The 14,275-nt window shown below is 38.4% G+C and overlaps 1 protein-coding gene across 1 annotated transcript in view; it reads right to left on the reverse strand.

Annotated features, from left to right (window-relative positions):
- Positions 1-14,275, reverse strand: part of LOC115215445 (mucin-2) — an 86,855-nt gene that overhangs the window by 32,733 nt on the left and 39,847 nt on the right. The gene's annotated exons all lie outside the window — the stretch shown is intronic.

The following is a 14,275-nucleotide window of genomic DNA, read 5'->3' on the forward strand; positions in this document are numbered from 1 at the left end:
ACATGTCAACTTCAAGTAGTTCAACTCCTTCAGGTTTATCTGTCAATTTTATAGTGACACTTGGTTTTGGTTCAGAAGGTGATTTTGGTACTGGAACCTCCCAACCAGACAAGTCTGGTCTGATATTAGTTACAGGATGGTCTGGTGTGTCCGGAGTTGATGATATGAAGGAATCAGGAATGATATTTATATCATTCACACCTTCTCTGACCACACAAGGAGCTGAAAAACAGTAATATTTCATTATTTTATATTATTGTAACATTTCAATTTAAACTGTATCAACCTCAATAATTTCTTGTATATGCTCCACAAAGTTTTAGCTACCAAATAAAAGTGGTAGCACAAATTCAAATGGCTGATTTTTGCTGGCATAAAATGGTTTCTAATGTGAAACCATAAAATGTGAGACCATAATGTGAAACCATAAAATGGTTTCACATTGACATAAGGTTAAACACTGTCATAGAGGAGTATAACGAATGGAACTGATTTCAGTGCATGGTTGAACAACATTTTAACTCAGAACATGAGAGCAGACATGGCTGTGTAGGAGGAAGTTTGCCTCTCAACTACATGATATCAGATTCCATCCCACAGTATGGCACCTTGGATAATGGTCATCTACTTTAGCACCAAAATGACCAACACCTTATGATTAGATTTGGTAGACAAGACATTAAGAAGCCGATAATGTGTGTGTGAGTGTGTGTGTGCGTGGTGTTTGTATGGGTGTTTGTATGTGTAAGTGTGTGTGTGTGTGTGTGTGAGTGTGTTTGTGTGTTTGTGTTCCTGTGTGTGTGCGTATGTGTGTGTGTGTGTATGCATGTTTGTACGTGTAAGTATGTGTGTGTGTGTGCGTGTGCTTGTGCACAGGTATTGCAAAAACAAATAGACATTTTTGAAAGATTCCTCAAAGCAAAATGTCATTTATTGGAATTTAAATACTTAATCTTGTATGTAGTAGACATGCCTTGTTGATTTTGTTGCAAGGAACTACCAATGTCATCTTTGTAGCATTTGCAATCTGATTTCTAGCAATATTCCAACATGCCATTTTACTAGGGTGTGCTGAAAAGTCCTTGGCTTTGAGTAAAAGAAAATACAGGAGGATCAATTAATTATGATTTTATTCAGCATATTCCCCTCTCAGATTCATGCACTTGTTGCTGTGATCCTGCAGTATCTAGGCCATGTTTTATGATTTCAAAATATGATCCTTTCATTGTCATTCATGACTTCTTCAATGACATGCTCTTTCTACACCAGGTCTGTTACTCTCCTAGTAGTGATTAAAAACTTATGTAAGACCTTCCTGATTGATAGACTGACCAAATGATTGATTAAATAACTGATTAGTTAAATGGTTGACTAGTTGACTAATAATAAAAGATGTGGAGGCATGTGGCTTAGTGGTCAGAGTATCAGCATCTTGATCGTAAGATTGTGGTTTCGATTCCTGGACCGGGCCATGCGTTGTGTTCTTGAGCAAAACACTTCATTTCACGTTTCTCTGGTTCACTCAGCTGGCAAAAATTAGTAACGCTCCGATGGACTGGCATCCCATCCAGCTGGGGAACACAAATGCCATTGAAACTTGGAAACCGGGCCCATAAACCTGGCTAGGCTTTAAAAAAAGGGCGCATATATTTTGTGGAGGTGCAATGGCCCAGTGGTTAGGGCAGCAGACTAGCAGTCGGAGGATCGCAGTTTCAATTCCTAGATTGGGCGTTGTGTGTTTATTGAGTGAAAACACCTAAAGCTCCATGAGGCTCCAGGAGGGGATGGTGGCAACCTCTGTTGTACTCTTTCACCTCAACTTTCTCTCACTCTTTCTTCCTGCTTCTTGAGTAATGCTGTGATGGACTGGCATCCCGTCCAGCTGGGGGGAACACATACGCCACAGAAACCGGGAAACCGGGCCCATGAGCCTGGCTAGGCTTGAAAGGGCGAAAAAAAAAAAATAATAATAAAAGAAGTGAAATAGAACCAATGATCCCTTCAGGATACAACATAATCAGTTTCAACACATTGGTCTACATCAAGAACTTTGCAAACCAAATACAAAAAAGAGAAATAGAAATACATTAAGATACCATTAATACTTAGGCTGATACTCTAAAATATCTACCAAAATAAAAAACAAAGAGAAGTGCATGTGTTACAATCTGTTTTTTGCCTGTTTCCATTAGTTTTAAACAACAGCATGAAACCTACCATATGTTGTTGTCTGCATAGTTGGGCTCACCCCAGTTGTTCTACTGACAGTTGGTGTGGTACGAGGTGACATAGAATAAATCGCAGTTGAAGTAGTGGCGGTGGAGAAAACAGATGGCGATGTGAAGAATGTTGATATCGGAGTAGTTGGTGCCATAGTTGTAACAGTGGTGGTTGCATTCGGGCAATATGGACAGCATTTTGCTGGATCTGTTATCCAAGTGGAATTGTCACAGGAAGGAGTCTCACAAGTTATTTCTTTCATCGACAATGAGCGTCCAGGAAGACATTCGATTGTTTTACATGGCCCGTCATTCCAGACTTCACCAATCTGAAAGGGAAAAACATTTGTGTCTGCAAATATATTTGGGAATGTTACATGAAATTAAAAGAAATAAATAATTTTTATGTATGTGCAGGAAGGGTGACATTGCCTCCCACTTAAAGGATTTTGCCCATGCATCTTTAGTTTAAAAAAAAAGAATAAAGTTGATACTTTTTTAATGCACTTTGTATATGTGTGTGTGTGCATGTGTGTGTGTGTGTGTGTGTGTGTGTGCGAAGTCATTGCCAGTACCGCCTGACTGGCCCCCGTGCTGGTGGCACATAAAAAGCACCCACTACACTCCCGGAGGGGTTGGCGTTAGGAAGGGCATCCAACTGTAGAAACTCTGCCAGATCAAGATTGGAGCCTGGTGCAGCCATCTGGTTCGCCGGCCCTCAGTCAAAATCGTTCAACCCATGCTAGCATGAAAAGTGGACGTTAAACAATGATGATGATGATGATGCCAAGGAAGGCATTGAGCTGACAGAATCATTTGCACACCGGACAAAATGCTTAGCAGCATTTCGTCTGTCTTTACATTCCACATTCAAATTCTACCAAGGTCGACTTTGCTTTTCATCCTTTTGGGGTCAATAAAATAGGTACCAGTTGAGGACTGGGGTCTATATAATTGACTATCCTCCTCCCTGACATTGCTGGCCTTGTGCCAAAACTTGAAAACAATATTGTGTTAACCAAGGAAGGTGACTAGCTGACAAAATTGTTTGCACACCAGGCAAACTGCTTAGCAGCATTCTGTTCAGCTTTATGTTCTGAATTCAAATTCTACTTTGGTCTAATTACCCTTTTATTCTTTCCGGGTCAACAAAATAATAGCAGTTGAAAACTGAGGGTCAATGTAACCAACTTACCCCCTCCCTTGGAATAGCTGAACTTGTGCCAAAACTTGAAGCCAATATTGTTACCGAGGCCAACTTTGCCTTTCATACATTTGAAGGTCAATGAAATAAGTACCAGTTGAGCACTGGGGTTGATCTAATCAACCAGCCTCTTCCCCCAAAATGTCAGGCCTTGTGCCTATAGTAATAAGGGAAATTATGTTGTATACCCCTAAAGCTGCTGATAAGACTGCATAAGTAGCCCTTAAAATGTTCATCATCTTTCTATATATAAACGGCAAAATGTCTGTGTGTGTGTGTGTATCCTTTATACAAATCCACAATTTTTCAGTTAGAGGGCTCACACTTTCTAAGGTCATTCAAAACCGTCCAAAGGTGGTCGTGCACCTCTTTACATTTCCCCAGTCACCCGGCAAAGCCATTAAAAAGATCAATAGAAGTGACTTTTTTGTGAATTTTTTATCCAAAATCCAATCAAAATGCCCGAAACTTGATATGCCAGTTGAATGCCAGCTAGCTGCATGTGATTGGTCGGAGATTTGGACAGCACTCGCGTGTATGTGCGCACGCACGCAGCTCTATATGCATGCACTAGCACTATGACCCGGCATTGCTGGGTCATAGTGCTAGTTTTATATAAAAATGAAATAAAATGTATTTGTAACATTGCTCTGATGCAATTTGGGATAATAATCTGAAGAGGAAACATAGTATGATGGTGTGGTTAAGAAGTTTGCTTCCCAACAGGTGTTGGTGTGTTTGCATCCCTGTAACTTAGCAGTCAGCAAAAGAAAGGCCAGTAAAATAACTAACAGGATTTACAGAAAAATAAGTACTGGGGTCAATTCATTTGACTGAATTTGAAATTCTTCAAAGGGGTGCTCCAGCATGGCCGCTGTCTAATGGTTTAAAGAAGAAAAAGAAAAAGATGCTTTAGAAATAATCACGAACCTCATAGAAATTGCCTGATCTTTTGGGGTATTCACATTTATTAGCTGGTATACATCGGCAACATATATCATCATTCAGATCTTCGTTCTCTAATATATGGTCCTGTGAAAATATTTTAAAAAATAAACACTTGTGAGAATAATGGTGAAGAGAGAGGGAGGAGGAAGAGGAGGAGGGCTTCTAAGACAGGCACGAGGCCAGAAATTTGAAATGCAAATAAATACATACACTCATACACATGTACACTACTGGACACTCAAACTGATATAAGCATATATATATATATATATATATATACACATTCATATATACATGAGGAAGAGCTGAAAAGTTCCTGGTTTTGGGTAAAAGAAAATAAAGGAAGATCAGTTAATTACGATTTTATTCAAAATGATCCCCTTTCAGATTTACACACTTATTGTAATGGTCCATCAGTTTCCCTAAGCCCTGTAAAAGAACTCAGTGGGTTGGGCCTCCAACCAGGCCTTTTGTGATACCTTTAACCCTTTCGTTACTGTTTTTATTTTGAGATGCTCTGTGTTTCTTTCAATTACTTTAAATATAACAAAGAATTTAGTAAAATAACTTAGTTATCGTTAAGCTGGTGTTAGGAACATAAATTGTGACTAAGGTTTGGTGGAAGATTTTAATTAAAACTTTAAGAAAACAAGACATTTGTACAACAGAGCCAGAGCCGGTTTCAGCTGGGTTGGTAACGAAAGGGTTAAAGCCAGGAACTTTTCAGCACCCCTGCCCTTTGTAAACATATAGATATACATGAATATCGAGTCTACAGAAATGCAATTATATATTCCTATTTTCCTACACACACATATGATGTTGGCTGCCACCCAGAGCTCTTCTTGAAGAGCAACAGTGAATGTAGCTGTACAAGAGGCTAGTGATTTCTAACTTTTCCTCCTACATTCCACCTTCTGTATGATAGAAAGAAAGAAACACATACATGCACACATGCATGCACACACACACACACACACACACACACACATAACAGGCATGATACTGTTCTGTGGGACATGCACTATTGTAGAGATCAGCTGCTCAGCAGATGTAAATACCCAATCAAAAGTCCAAGAAAAAGAGAACATTAACGGTAAATTAATGCAGAACTTACAACTCTTGTACCCTGAATATGAATTCTCATTTGTATTTATCTTCATAGGTACATTAGGCTATGAACCCACAAATTTATGCAAAAGCCTAGAAATGCTAGGCTTTCCAAAGAAAGAGCAAAAGAAACTGACATGGTTCTCCAAATCCAATCCAATTGTGGCACAATGAAGATGTGTAAGACATTCCAAAAATTCTCTCTATGAGATTCTTCAGGTAAATAGATGCACACACTTGGGTGTATGCATCAATGGTTCAACCAACACACCAGCTCAACTGCACATTTACAAGCACTGAGAACTCTCTTAACCCATTTGTTACCGTATTTATTTTGAGATGCTTTGTGATTCTTTCAATTATTTTAGATGTAACAGAGAATTTAGTAAAATAACTTGGTTATCATTAAGCTCGTGTTAAGAACATAAATTGTGACTAAGGTTTGGTGGAAGATTTTAATTCAAAATTTACGAAAACAAGACATTTGAACTACAGAGCCAGAGCCAGTTTCAGCCAGGGTTAACTCAAAAAGTTCTTTCATTTTGTTAGTGACCAGCCAGAACTCTCTCAAGAACTTAAATAAAACTCAAAGAAAAAATCATACAAGCTTGCATGCACGTGTGTTATACTACATCTCTCTCTTGTATAGTGGTGTGTAAGTGCATTAGATAACAGAAAATCATACATTACCCCTGAACACTTGATATCACAAACTTCTCCACATTTAAGAACATCATCTACACATTTACATAAGGTACAGAGAGTGGGTTTAACTGGATCTTTCACTGGTTTTCTTCAATTGTGCAGTTGCATGTTGAGACACATTTCCCATCTTGGAATAAAGTATGATCAGGACAAGCACATCCAGGAAAACAAGTCTCAACATTACAAGAATGGTTATGAGAAATACATGTTCGATTACATGCACATTTCTTCCAAATGAATGGTTCTGGGCATGCTGAAATACAGAACAGAATAAAATATGGATTATTTTTAATGCAGGTTTTTTTTCATTTACTGTTGCTTTTTTCTTATTTGTTAGAAAATTTTAATTCAGTTATTAAGAGTTGATTATTATAGTATTACTGTGAAGAGTTGTATAGTCAAGAATTTGCTTCTTAACTATGTGATCTTGGGTTCAGTCCCACTGCACAGCACTCTAGGCAAGTGTGTTTAGTATAGCCTCAGGCCAACCAAAGCTTTGTTAGTGGATTTGGTAGATGGAAGCTAAAAGAAGCTTGTCATAAATAAATGAATATATATATATATATATATATATATATATATATCATCATCATTATCATTTAATGTCTGTTGTCTATGCTGGCATGGGTTGAATGATTTCACCAGGGCTGATAAGCTGAGGGGCCGCATCAGACTCCAGTCTAATTTGGTATGATTTCTATGGCTGGATGCCTTTCCTAACGCCAACCACCCAAGACTGTAATGGGTGCTTTTACATGCCATTGGCACAGGTGCCCGTTGTGTGACACCAGTATCTGCCACAATGGCTTGATGGGTTTTCTTATCAAGCACAGCATATTGCCAAAGGTCTGTCATTTGTCATTGCCTCCTTGTGGCCCAATGCTCAAAGGGTACTTTTTATGTGCCCCCACACACATACACACCTGTGTGTGTGTTTTTGTATCTATGTTTGTCCCCTCACTACTGCTTGACAACCAGTGTTGTTTTGTTTATGTTACACAACTTGATGGTTTGGCAAAAGAGATTGATAAAATGAGTATCAGGCTTAAAAAATAAGGGATCAGTTGTTTGACTAAACCATTCAAGATGATGACCCAGCATGCCTGCAGTCCACTGAAATAAGGGAAATGTATTTGCTTAAAGCAAATGATAATTTTAGCTCAGGGGTATCGCATATTTCCACTCTTCATACAAGTGGCATAACTCATAAGGCAGCGAGCTGGCAGAAACGTTAGCGTGCCGGGAGAAATGCTTAGCGGTATTTCGCCTGCCGTTATGTTCTGAGTTCAAATTCTGCCGAGGTCGACTTTGCCTTTCATCCTTTCGGGGTCGATAAATTAAGTACCAGTTACGCACTGGGGTCGATGTAATTGACTTAATCCATTTGTCTGTCCTTGCTTGTGCTCCCTTGTGGGTAGTAAAGAAGTAGGTATAACTCATTCAGAAAGGAAGAGGATTAGTTTTTGTTCTTTTTTTTTTGTTTGTTTTCTTGTAAATGTTTATATCCTAAAATACATACTTGTATTGCAGTCCTCATTAACCCATTTATGGATGCCTTCACTTGTGCAAGTACCCAGAATTATATCACAGTCGTCCTTTGTTTCAACTACAAAAATTTCATTGGGCTAAAATGTAAAAGAGGAAAAGCAATATCCATTAGAAATACATATATAATAAACTTTGTAAACAATTGAAGCATGGAAGGTGTTTATAAGCCATTTAAAATACACAAGGAATTTTGTCAAAGTGACGAAAATATTTTGGCAAATTAAATTTAAATGTTAAAGTGAATCTAATGGTTTTTGTGTGTTTTAAATGGCTTATAAACACCTTCCACGCTGCAATTGTTTTTGTTCCAGCACACAATCTCAGATCAGGTCACTTGCTATGCAAGTACATCTCCGTAAAAAACTTTGTAAATATATTTCAAATCCATAAAAATAATAATTGTTGTTTGTTGTTTTTTTTACTTTTGAGGTAGAGGTAGTTTTGATTTTTTCTTTTCTACATTGGTGTGCAGGGAAGTACTTGTAAGGGATGTGTTAAAAGTCAGTTACAGCTAACAATATTAATCATTTTGTATTTAATCCCTTAGCATTCAGATTACTCTGTCAAATGCAATGTTTATTCAGTCACACTGTTTTGAATTAAATACAAATTATCTGATAGCTTCAGGGTTTTGATGATGCGGTAGTTTAGTTTTAGAAGGACAAAGCAAGGTGAGTGTGAGAAGCCAGATCTGGTCAGTTTACTCTCTTTTACTCTCTTTTACACTTTTACTTGTTTCAGTCATTTGACTGCATCCATGCTGGAGCACCGCCTTTCGCAAATCAACCCCAGGACTTATTCTTTGTAAGCCTAGTACTTATTCTATCGGTCTCTTTTGCTGAACCGCTAAGTTATGGGGACGTAAACACACCAGCATCGGTTGTCAAGCGATGTTGGGGGTACAAACACAGACACACAAACACACACGTATATATATACATATATATGACGGGCTTCTTTTCAGTTTCCGTCTACCAAATCCACTCACAAGGCTTTGGTCGGCTCGAGGCTATAGTAGAAGACACTTGCCCAAGGTGCCACACAGTGGGACTTGAACTCGGAACCATGTGGTTGGTAAACAAGCTACTTACCACACAGCCACTCCTGTGCCTATATTCTTGAACATAAAGAATGCAGAATATTTTGGCCATATATGGACAGTTTAAATGCTGAAGAGTTAATCAAGGGCAAATGGCAAAGATGCATTTAGATTGTAGAAAGATTAAATGTTGTATTATGCCATTCTATGTTTGTATATAGATCTTATGTTATGCTTTGGTCAAAAGCCAACATGTATGCCCCATGTGCAGCAGAACCTGTTGTTCAAGGACTGGTTTCCATAACAACTTAAGGGCTTGCCACTCTTCTTCCTGGTCATTGGACATGAAGAATTATCACCACCATCATCATCAGCAGCAGCAGCCGTTCAAGAACTTGGACCTGGAGATCTCCATTTTCAGTGACTTCAAGAGCCACCTCCCAGTGACGTCGGGCGTCAACAAAGAGCCCTCGACTACAACAAGATGACCAAAGTCTGCAAGTTAGGAAGAGCTCACTATTCTAAGCTATAATCATTCTGTAGAATTTTAAAGGATAGTTTTTATCTAGCTTATGATGGAGTATTCAACACTTCTTGAAGATTCTATTAGAAAAGTATTTTAGTTCATTTATTTCTTCTAAATAACCCACAAACAGAGGTATCTCAGATCCTGAAACATCAAATTTATTGATTCAGAATCAGAGAATGGTCAGATCCACTAATGAAATAAAGAAAGACAGAAAGAAGGACAGATGAATCAACATACGAAAATACAGTCAGGATATTTATTGGGTTGTCCGGAAAGTTCGTGCCAATTTATAGTAGCTTACCTTTCGACTTATTTTACAACATGGTTGAGTCCATAAAATAGGATTTGACTACACCTCCATTTAGAGCACAGTTTAAGCTATCTTTTCATGGAATAAGGTTTATGTTCCTATAACCTGTGTTAATTCTGTAGCCCTTTAAAATGGAAGATAAGAAAGTTCATTTTTGGCACTTGATGCTTTGGGAACCAGACAAAAATTGCTGCAGCTTGGCTGGGATGTGTTACCCCACCCTCCATATTCACCAGATATTGCTCCTTCGGATTTTCACTTATTCAGGTCTCTGCAGAATAGTCTTTATAGTAAAAATTTCAATTCCTTGGATGATGTAAAATGACACCTTGATGAATTCTTTGCCATGAAATCACCTCAATTCTGGGAAGAGGGTATTTTCAAGTTAAAGGAAAGATGGAGACGCATTGTGCAATAAAATGGTTCATATTTGGTTGATTAAAAATGTAATGGCAAGTATTTATTGACCTTTTTCTTTCCTTTAAAAATCAGCACGAACTTTCCGGACAACCCAATATATATGTTTTGATATTTGCTTTTTACTATGTTATTTTTTCATATTTTACTTACTTTGTAAAATTTTCCATTATGGTAACAAGGACAATCAGTTGGTTTGATACATTCACCTTTCTCTTGAACAAGGTGAGATGGACACATACAGCCTTCTTCACATTCAGTTTCGTTAGGATTAGTAAAGTTGTTATAGGCTAATGTCTCACATGTTTGTAAAATAACACATGTAGTAAATTGCTTTGGTAATGTACAATTATGGGGGGTTGGAGTTGTTGAAAATGGTGTAACTGTCGTCAAAGACACACTAGATGTTCTGAAAGAAGTCTCTGTCAAGAAAATTAAAAAAATAAATCATGAGAAATCAGTAGAACAAAAATGATTTTTTCTTAAGAGAATTACTTTTTTTATTATTTTTGTATATATGCAATGTAAAAATACAAAAAGAAATATATGGTTAATGATTGTTTCAAGTTTAGGTATAAAACCAGTAATTTTAGGGGAAAGGAGTTGGTTTGGAGGCAGTTAATTAATTACACATGCTAATGAGTCTACTACCTCGTTACCTTAGAATATAGTACTGTCCTTATTTTATAATGATTATAATCATTAAATTTTTGGCGATTAAAATTTATTATTTTGAAATTAATACTCTTTTACTTGTTTCAGTCATGTGACTGTGGCCATGCTGGAGCACCACCTTTAGTCGAGTAAATCTTTGATTTTAGACATTGCTTCCATACATAAAATTTCTTCTCTAATTCTGGTAGTGTTCGACTGTAAGAGCAATGTCATCAGTATAGAGGACCTCCCAGGTGCAACCCAGCTTGAAATCCTCTGTTATTGCCTGGAGGACTATGATGAAGAAGACAAGGCCAAGGACTGATCCTTGGTGAACTCCTCCTTGTACCCTGAATTCATTGCTATATTCATTGCCAACTCCACTTTACTGATAGCATCCCTGTACGTGGTTTGTACAGCTCTAACCAATCACTCATTTATCCTTAGTTTCCACATTGACCACCAGATAAGGGAATGAGGGGGGGGCTGTCAAAAGCTTTCTCTCCATGTCACCCAAAGCCAGGTATATTTGTGTGTGTGTGGAGGCACAATAGCCCAGTGGTTAGGGCAGCGGACTCGCAGTTGTAGGATCACGGTTTCGATTCCCAGACCGGCGCTGTGAGTGTTTATTAAGCGAAAATACCTAAAGCTCCACAAGGCTCTGTACTCTTTTGCCACAATTTTCTCTCACTCTTTCTTCTGTTGGCCTGCTTGCTTAGCCAGAGGGGTGGCATCATTTGAAGGCTAAAACAATGCGAAATGCATTGTGACCAGCGATGTGTAGCAACATCTGATAGCCTGGTCAGTCACGGTGATCACAGTGATATATATATATATATATATTTGTATGTATCATTCTGTCTGTTTTTGTTCCCTACCACCACATAACAATTGGTGTTAGTGTGTTTACATTCCCATAACTTAGCAGTTCAGCAAAAGAGTCCTATATAATAAATACCAGACTTTTAAAAAATAATAAGTACAGGGGTCGATTCATTTGGCTAAAAATTCTTCAAGTCAGTATCCCTGCATGGTAGTAGTGTAATGACTGAAACAAGTAATAGATTTTTCCCAAATTACAAGATTCCAGAAAGAAAATAAAAAGGTATACACTACCTGGAGAAACGGAAGACATCAGCGAAACAATATTTGTTGTAAAAGGTGTTGTTGTTGTTGCTAGGCCTGATGTTCCGAATGAAGTGGTAAACGAAGCTGTGGTCGATTTTGACCAGCTGGTTGCTGTAGTGGACTGACAGTAGCTGGGAGTGTGAACACAGAGTGTTCCTTCCTTCACAAATCCAGGCAAGCAAATACAGTCTTCTTCGCACATTGTACGAATGCAGATCTCATCGCATGAAGTTTTATTGCAATGACATCTCAAGGAACAAACTGAAATCATACAAGAAACATGTATCATTATCTCATCATAACCATCACCGTCATCATCATTACTACTAATCACAATCATCATCAATGTTTTTGTTTTCTTTTTCCCATGATGAGTTGGATGAAACTTAATGAAGTAGGGCTCAATAGCTGGATGCCTTTCCTGTTCCAACCCTTAATTGTTTTTCAAGTAAGGCTGTTTTGTTTGCATGTCTGCATGTGATTATATAATAACAAGTTCCCTCAGCTCCACAAGAAGATACAGCTTTGAGAATAGATAATATGATCATATCTTCAGTTGCACAGAGCCAGAAGAGAAATCATTTAAATGAACTTTGAAAATGGCTTCCAGAGAAGAATATTTTTGAACCTCCATTAATCAGTTGAGGTCATGCAGATACTTTAACTAGAGAACAATAGCAATTCTGGAGATGTACTTGCATAGCGAGTGACTTGATCTGAGATCGTGTGCTGGAACGAAAACAATTGCAGTGTGCAAGGTGTTTATAAGCCATTTAAGAAACACACAAAAACTGTTAGATTCACTTCAACATTTAAATTTAATTTGTCAAAATATTTTCGTCGCTTTGAGACCGTGACCTGTTCACTGACAAAACTTCATGCTTTTATTAAATATTCCATATGGTTGAGTAGACAGGATAGTGACTGCAGGCATTTGACATTATGTAATAAATGGCATTTTAGTGACAGCCACTATCTCATGGAGATTTACAACTGCACAAAATGTATGTGTTAAGAAGTCCACATCTCTGAAAATTAGATTGATGTCTGAAAAATTAAACTCTCTACTGCACTCAGCTGAGTGCTGTTTTACAAGTACTTGGTAAACTCACAAGTGTTGGTGCCATTAAAAGAAAGTGCCCAGTACACTCTGGAAAGTGTTGGCATTAGGAAGGACATCCCGTTGAACAAACTATGCCAAAGAAAACAATGGGGCCTGGTGCAGCCCTGTGACTTGTCAGTTCCTGTCAAACCTGCCAACCCATGCCAACAGGGGAAAAGGAATGCTAAACTGATGATGATGAGGGGGGGATGATAAGGAGGAGGGGAGGGGATGCAGGAAGGAGGTGAGGGGGGAGGGGAGAGGAGGAGGAGGAGGAGGGCAATGATTTTCTGAGGGATGAAACATTAGCTATCTCCATCTTCATTACAATGAAACATATCAAACTCTTCCAAAATTCTCCTTTGATCTCATTATTTTCCGATGGTCATCACCATCTTCCTTCAATTCCATATTTTACTCCATATTCTTCTGAGCCAACAACTCAAGTTAGACTAAGCAAATCTAATAATTAACCATTATTTATAAAAAAACAAAAAAAAACCAAGAAATTCAGGCAAATCATATCTAATGCTTACAATACTTAAAACATTTTAAAGAATTTAATGAATTAAAAAGGCATAGTATTTATAAAAGAGTTGCGCTTACAAGTGATGGTCGTGGTTGACTGGTATTTGGTGGTTGTGGTCAAAGTTGAAACAGTTCTTGGAGCAGTAGTTATTCCTGCTGTAGTAGAGGGAGAAACGCTTGATGTTGTAACTGAAGGCACAGCTGTCGTTGTGGCTGGTAGGGAAGCAGTTGTTGGTCCCATAGTTGATGGCTTTGGTGTTGTAGCAGCTGAGGTTGCTGGTGATACAGATGTTGTTGTTGTTGCTGATGGTGCAGTAGTTGTTTCCACCGTTACACCAGATGTATATTCAGAAAATTCAACTGTAGGTGTACTTGCAGCAGTTGTTGTTAAGGGCACAACTGTGGTTGCTGTGGTCCTAACTGCTGTGGTTGCGGTACCAGTTGTTGTTGCTGATGTTCCTGTAGAAGATATTGCTGTTGTAGTTGCTGTTGCAGCACTTGTTGTTGCTGATGGTGCAACAGTTGTTGCTGATGGTCCCATAGTGGATGTTGCTGGTGGCACAGTTGTTGTTGTCGCTGATGGTCCTAGAGTCGGTGTTGCTGTTGTAGTTGCAGTTGCAGGAGTCAATGTTCCTGAAGGTGCAGCAGTTGTTGTTGCTGATGTTGCAGCAGTTGTTGTTGTTGCAGTGGTTGTCACTCCTGATGTTCCCATAGTGGATGTTGCTGTTGGTACAGAAGTTATTGTTGCTGATGGTCCTACAGTTGGTGTTGGTGCTGTAGTTGTTGCTGTTGCAGGAGTCGCTTTTGTTGATGTTGCTACAGTTGTTGCTGCTG

Source organism: Octopus sinensis, linkage group LG9, assembly GCF_006345805.1.
Source record: "Octopus sinensis linkage group LG9, ASM634580v1, whole genome shotgun sequence".
Lineage (NCBI taxonomy): Eukaryota > Metazoa > Mollusca > Cephalopoda > Octopoda > Octopodidae > Octopus > Octopus sinensis.